Below are 7,522 nucleotides of genomic sequence, written 5' to 3'. Positions count from 1 at the left end.
CTACGATCTACAGTCGGTGGGGTCGGGCTCCAAATTCCTCAATAGGACACCCATAGCACAAAAGTTAATAACTAGAATCAACAAATGGGACTTACTCAAACTAAAAAGTTTTTTCTCAGCAAAAGATACAATAAGAGAGGTAAATAGAGAGCCTACATCCTGGGAACAAATCTTTACTCCTCACACTTCAGATAGAGCCCTAATATCCAGAGTATACAAAGAGCTCAAAAAATTAGACAATAAGAGAACAAACAACCCAATCAACAAATGGGCCAAGGACCTGAACAGACACTTCTCAGAGGAGGACATACAGTCAATCAACAAGTACATGAAAAAATGCTCACCATCTCTAGCAGTCAGAGAAATGCAAATCAAAACCACCCTAAGATACCATCTCACTCCAGTTAGATTGGCAGCCATTATGAAGTCAAACAACAACAAGTGCTGGCGAGGATGTGGGGAAAAGGGTTTTTCCCATTTCAATATATTTCTCTGGACTTCTTTTGCCATAGTTGTACAGGAGGGAAAAAATAATTGCTTTTATTGTCCAAGAGGCTGAGGGAGTTATTGCTAACCAATTTCCAAAGCTAGAAATGAGGTTTTCTCATGCAAGTGTTTAAGAATAGGGTTTCCTTTCATAGAGCAAAACAGAGAAAGGGATTTTTACCCCTCCTCCCTTTCCCCAAACCTCCCTCTTTCTTTTGTCAGTTCATCAGTAGTTCAAATTCCTCAATTCACTGCTAATAACTGACTGGCACAAAGTTGGCTTCTGGTTGCTATCTACTTTCAGATTTTACATTGTCCTTGCTGAGACCATAGGGGCCATCATGTTTTGACAATTTCTATTCTGTTGATCTTCTCTATTAATTTTCAAAACAGTTAGCAAGGAAACCCTTTATTCTGTTGTGGGGGGAAAATCTGTTCCCTGGGCATTTATCCATTAATAATAGTTCTAAAAGAACAAAATTCCATGCTTAAAAGTATATGATGCTACTGTGCCATTGTATTCTACTTCATCTCTAAAGAGCTATTAAATGCTGCTAGGTCAACTTTGACATACTTAGTTAATGGGGAAAAGAGAACAAAGAAAATCAACCTACATAATAGATCTGTGAATAAAAAGAAGGCTGCATGGTTGGGGGTCTCTCAAGAATCACACATCTGTGTATTATGTCTCTCACTCTGCCTTTCTGCTTTGTCAAATCTTTTTGATTTTTCAATTACACATACCTGAACTCTTAGAAAGGCATCAAAACCAAAACTTAGCAAACTCTGTCAGAATCCTCAAAACAGAAACAAAAAGCAAGGAAGGTGGAATAGAATAGAGAGGGGTATTCTTAGCTTGAAGAGAATGTTTCTGGAAGGATGACATGGTTTCCTAACAGTTTTAGGTCAATAGTTCATACTTTTCTTCCAAGTTTCATTCTTCAACTGGTTACAAGCTCTTTTACAGTTGTCCTCAAGGTTCCCTATACACTCACAAGGGCCTATTCAGGGAAATTGACAGATAACAATGCCCATTCTTTAAAAGTGTTCAAAAACACATTTTTATTAACAAATTATGTATTTCAGGCTAGCTCGTTTTTCCTGGTAAATTAAATGTTAGACATGTAGAATTTATGCCATCATCATTTCCATTGATTACAGACAGAAATATTAGGATTCCAGTGATGTGGAATACAATTAAATAAAAAATTTTGAATAGCTAGAGGAGGGCACTCTGTCCTAATGTGAACCATTTTATTTTAACAAAACCCATTACACACATATATTTATAAGCCATTCACATATACCCCCAGGCACTTTATGTGCTTTGAAAAATAGAGTGATGGGCTGAGAAATAACCCAGGCAAATGTACTTGATAGTAATTAACATCTAAAATCCTGGAAATGGCACAGAGTGGGCAGTAAACCCAGTCCAATGTGATCGCTGGCAATATCATCTACTGGGCAGAGTGTTTGAGTGGGAGCCGTGAGTTCTAAATTCCATCCAAGGCAATACTCTCCTTGGAATAAATCATGTCTCTTGACTCCTTAATTTTTCCAGCATTAGAGATTGGCAGAAATGCTTGGGAAGGGAGAACATTGGCAGAGTGTCTCAAGATATTGTTTTAGCAGAGCTTTCCATCTCATACCATTTTATAATTCATATTTTTTTCTTTTTTTTTAATTTTTTATTGTTGGTTGTTCAAAACATTACATAGTTCTTGATATATCATATTTTAACGAGGTAGTTCTTAAACTCACGTAACTCTAACCCTAGCCCTAACCTTAAGGTAGTTATTTTCCTAAGGTGATAGAAGAAGGGTAGAATATAATGTATCTCTGAATTGTGTTTCTGTAATTTATTTGGTTTCATTTTAGTCTACATTCCTGTCTTCTTCCTTACTGTAAATATCTCTGCTTGCATATATTCATTTTTAATAGCTAAACCTTAAGCCAGGATTGTGGTCTAAATTGCGAGGAAAGGCAAAATAGGAACTTCTTAGATGAGCACAATCAAAAAGAAAAAGTGGAGTATTCTCAATTTTAACAGACACTAGAATTACCCAAGAGAATTTTAAAAACATCGACTCCTGGCAAGCCTCCAGAACAACAGAATCAAACTTGCTTAGGGAGCCTGGGCATAAACATTTTACAAAGTTGGGTTTCTAAAATGTAGCTAGCATTGAGAGCCATTGGAACAGACATATCCACAATGAGTTAGAAGAGGATGTGTCTATGGCTGTGGAAGACTCTGGAGAATGAGATAAGAATTATGCTTAAAGAACAACAGAATTGCCTGAAGGGCAGTTCTGTGGACATGGAAAAGGGATGCAGAACCGGGGAGAATAGCAAAAGAGGTAAGCTTATACCATCACCAAGTAAAGAAGAATGGGTCTGGGAAGGAGCTGAGTCTGAGATTCCAGAGGGTGTCTTAACCAAAGACATATCCCACTCTGTGACTTTGTAATTGCCAGTGTGCAGCAGGCACAACAAATTCTGCATGAAAAGAGCTTCTGAGCACACCTATAAATTGCTATTCATGTCATTCTTGAGGAGACATGTGAGAGGAAAAGTTGCATCAAAGGAGCTAACATTTACTTTCTCCTGTGTGAGATTCTATAGAAGATACAAACAAAAGACATGATCCCTGGTTTTAATGAGCATGTTTCCAATGAGTTAGAACGATTATTGTAAAGTGAATATCAATACTCATGTGACATATTATTCTGAATTTTCACTTCCAAATCATTCTTCTTTACACCTCTGATCTTCAGCTCAACTTAAGAACGATTTCAAAACAGTCTAACTAGTTGTCACATAGTGGCTCAGACTCTATATATGCTTTGGTTTTGGAGAAAGGAGACCACTATGGATGAACTTCAGAGAAGGCTGAGACCTGAGATGGGCTTGATGGCTGATCTGGCAATAGATAAGTGTATCCTTAGTCCCAGGGATAAGGATATCCTTGGTTTCTCCTATCACTTTTTCAGGTGGGGTAGTCAGAGACAAGTCAGGTTTGCTGATTCCTTATTACCTTCATGGTATATACCAACATTTTCAGAACAGATGACACTTCACACAAGTCAACTGCCACGAAGGACTCTGTCTAAACTTCCACAGTATTCACAGTGTGTTCTGGTTCCACCACACATGCCCAACAGAATAATACCATAAAGGCTTTACCAGGATAAATCCATGGATGTTATATGTAAAGAAGGAGGACTAAGTCTAAAATCATAGTTGGACAAAGAATAAATTGTGTATTGATATTACATTACAATACATGACAAAATAATATTTTGTTTCCAGACTTTATAGCTATGCTGTGAGCATCTAAGTTAATTAAAGCTAGTGTTCTGGAAGAGCTGTCACCAACAAGCTCCATCAAGAATGGAATAAATGAAAGGAATCAGAGAATAGGGAGAAAAAGAGATGGAGAGGTCTACAGAGAAGGGGACAGTGTCAAGAGCAAGGAGGGCCATTCAGTAGGAAGTCAGCCAACACAGGCTGTCTGCTTCAGGGTCTTCCTGAGGACTATCTTTTGCAGGAGTGATCCTAGAGTTTCCCTAAAACCACAGCTGGCCAAGATTGGCTATACATCAGCAACACCTGAGAAGACACCTAGTGGCTCAGAATCACTGAAACAGGACCCAGGGTTGCATAACTGCTAAAATTGCCAATGTTGGTGCTGATGTGCAGCCATGCACTGCTCTGGAAGAGTTCTCACAGGAAAGGCTGGGAATGGATGACTGTAGGCTCCACCATCTGCACCAAAGAGTATAAGGTAGCAGACCAGAAGTTTAAAATTTAGCATGTCTTGTGTTCAGGCCAGGAACTTACATCTTTAACAAGCTCCCCAGATTATCTTGATACTAGTGGTCCAAGGATCACAATTTGAGGAACACTGTACTGGGCTGTGAGTTAATGTCAACTGGTAGAGAAAGCCAGATGACCTAGTGCAGAGTCCTCTGAGGAAAAGACTGGGGATAGCACACCTAGCCCTGCTATGGTTTGGATATGGTTTGAGAGTGACCCCAAAGGAGCATATATTGGAAGTTTGGTCCCTCATGTGGTGATGGTAGAAGGTGGTGGGACCTTTAAAAGATGGGGCTTAAAAGAAGGTAATGAGTCCACTGGTGGTATTACCCTCGAAAGAGATATAAGTTGGTCATACAGATGAGATAGTTGTTCTCCTGAGAGTGAACTTGTTATGAAAAAGAAAGATTGGCCCCTCCCTATTCTCTAAATCTCCCACTATAATTCCATCTACAACAATATGACCCAGTTAAGGGGACCATAACCAGAGGCCAAACTAATATGGTTGCTGTATCTTGGACTTTCAGGCCCTATGACTTTGAGTTAAATCAACTTCTTTTCTTTATGAAGTATCCAGCCTTGTTATAGCAATGGAAAACAGACTAATAAAAACTCCTTCTTTTCCAGCAAGTGGGCAGCACAGAATGAGTATTTCTACATACTATGTAGGCCATGGCCTCCTTATGGGAAGTGGTGGATTAGACTGAAGTTGGAAAGAAGAATCATCAGTTGAGCAGAGGAATTGGACTATTTCATAAACCTGAGGGTTTCTCTCAGTTCTTACTTGGTAGTGTTTCTATGTAAGGTAACTGTTGTTGTTTGGGTGTTTTAAAGAAAAAATTTTAAGGGGCTGGGATTGTAGCTCAGTAGTAGAGCACTTGCCTAGCACGTGTGAAGTACTGTAGTTCAATCCTTAGCACCACATAAAAAAATAAAGGTATTGTGTCTGTATACAACTAAATTAATACTTTAAAAACAAATTTTAAAATATCAAGATATATTTCTTTGAAAGAAATTATTTTGTTTTTATTGAATATTTATTTTAGTACCAATAATAAAATGGCTTTGAATGTATTCATAAGGAGACAAATACAGCCATTGCTTTTAAATAGCTTAAAATATTTATCATATTTCATACTTATCAAATGTTTTCTTTTTTATATATTCAATATTCACAATAAAATTATGATCATCTGCCAACCCTATAACAAAAAGAAAATTAAAGTCCAATAGATGGCACTGTTTGCTACTTTTTACAAATGCATTCTGAGAATAGTCACCTTACCACCAAACTTATATATTTTTAATTGTATAAGTTCAACTTCCATTTTTTAAAAGCATTACTTACAATGATTCTAATCATTATGTCTTTTCCAGGCCCACATTAAGAGAGTCTGCCACAGTTTATTAAATCAAAAACTGCTTCAGAATTATTAATCTTGAGAACAAAAAGCATTTACCTTGATCCTTCTCTTTCAGTGTTCCTAGGACAGCTGTTTTTCTCCTTCTCTGTCAACTCCCCCACACACTACAGATGTGATCAAAAAAAAAAAGATGAGAGTTCAAACATTAATTTCAAGACAGAACTACACTTGTGTCTAATAAAATTATGTTTATATTGAGAACACAACTAGCTGTTCTCAAAAGTTTTTTTTTGCAAATATTATAATACATTTATAAATAAAAACCTTATATTGTCTTTTGACATAAGAAAAGGAGTAGTATAGATAGGTCTCTGAAACAGAAAGGGCACAGGTATCTTTGGAGATCTGGTCCCAGCTCTAATCGTGTAGAATGGTAATTAGCTTTTCTGCACATCCGTCTTATCACATTTATAGCTGTGATAATAATGCCTACTCCATATGGTTATTATGAAAATGAAATTAGATAAAATATGACACCCACTACAGTACACAGTATATGGTAGATACTCAGTAAATGGTATTTTGTTTATGTTATAGTGAGCTTAGAGTCAGACATGCCACAAAGCTCTCTTCAAGGAGTCCAGAAAAATAAGTTCTATAATCTCCATTATCAATATATTTAGTCCCAACTCTCCTCCAACCTAAGCAATGCTAATTTACTGTGTTTTCTCATCATTAGCATCAAACCTATACTTTTGAGCTTCCTGGGCTTTGGAGGCACACAGAGGCAATGGAGAAAGCATCATTTACTGTTGAAGGTTAAAGCAGTGTACTTTATAATCTCCTCCTCAGCTGCCAAAGCCAATTTAATACAGAGAGGTGAGCACATGGCTGAAATGTTTAGCACAGTATCTATTTTTCCCATCTTGTCTTAAGATTATGAAAATTACATATTGTCTACAAAAGGTAGTGTTTCTAGTTAGTGATAGTTTCCCAACATCAGGGCAGTAAATACATCAAAGTGCCAACTTATTCTGCATGAATTAAAATTTGATTATCTGTCAGTATTCAGTTTAATTAAAATTCAAAAGTAATGCAGAAAAAGATTTTTAAAATGAACTGAAATATACAGAAGGAAGAAAAAATACCAAGAAGTAAAGAGAAAAGGGGGAAAAGAAAACTCACCCTAACAATAGCTTGAGTTTTCTATATTTATCCATGTGTATTTGCTTCGCTTGGCTGTCAATTTTAATTGGTCTGCAACATACTGTGGTTCTAATGGATTCAGAATTTCAATTGTTGTTGCTTCCATCTTTTATAGTATCCAAAATGCAGTCTATTCCTAGTGAATACTAAGACTTTCTCTTATTATAGAAATAAATAGCTTATTAAATCTACTGTTAGTTTTTATAGCTGATGACACAACTCTTTACAGGTGCAGAAAATGGGAAACTGTCTCCTTCACAAATCATATTTACTTTACTAAGAGCAACGATGATTCATCAAGGTTGGCCCAATGCTAATTAAGACTTTGTAAAGGTTAAAACTAAGGCAGGTTTATACCAAAATGTCATAAGCTCACACTGCTTTGCATATCTTTCCAATGAAATTGCTTTTGGGATGTCAAGACTAGTATTAAAAAGGAAAAACCCTATTCTGTCTGTGTGTGAATGGGTATGCAAATACATGTATCTGTACAAAACTTGATGATTTTAGAATTTGAGAGGCCACATGATACACACACACACACACACACACACACACACAAACACACACACACACAGATACACACAGGCCTTGGAAAAAGACAGATCTGGATATCTAGACAGATTCTATCATTTATTAGTTTTCTTACC

This window comes from Marmota flaviventris, chromosome 4, assembly GCF_047511675.1.
Source record: "Marmota flaviventris isolate mMarFla1 chromosome 4, mMarFla1.hap1, whole genome shotgun sequence".
NCBI classification, from domain to species: domain Eukaryota; kingdom Metazoa; phylum Chordata; class Mammalia; order Rodentia; family Sciuridae; genus Marmota; species Marmota flaviventris.
Note: the sequence above shows the minus strand (reverse complement) of the source record.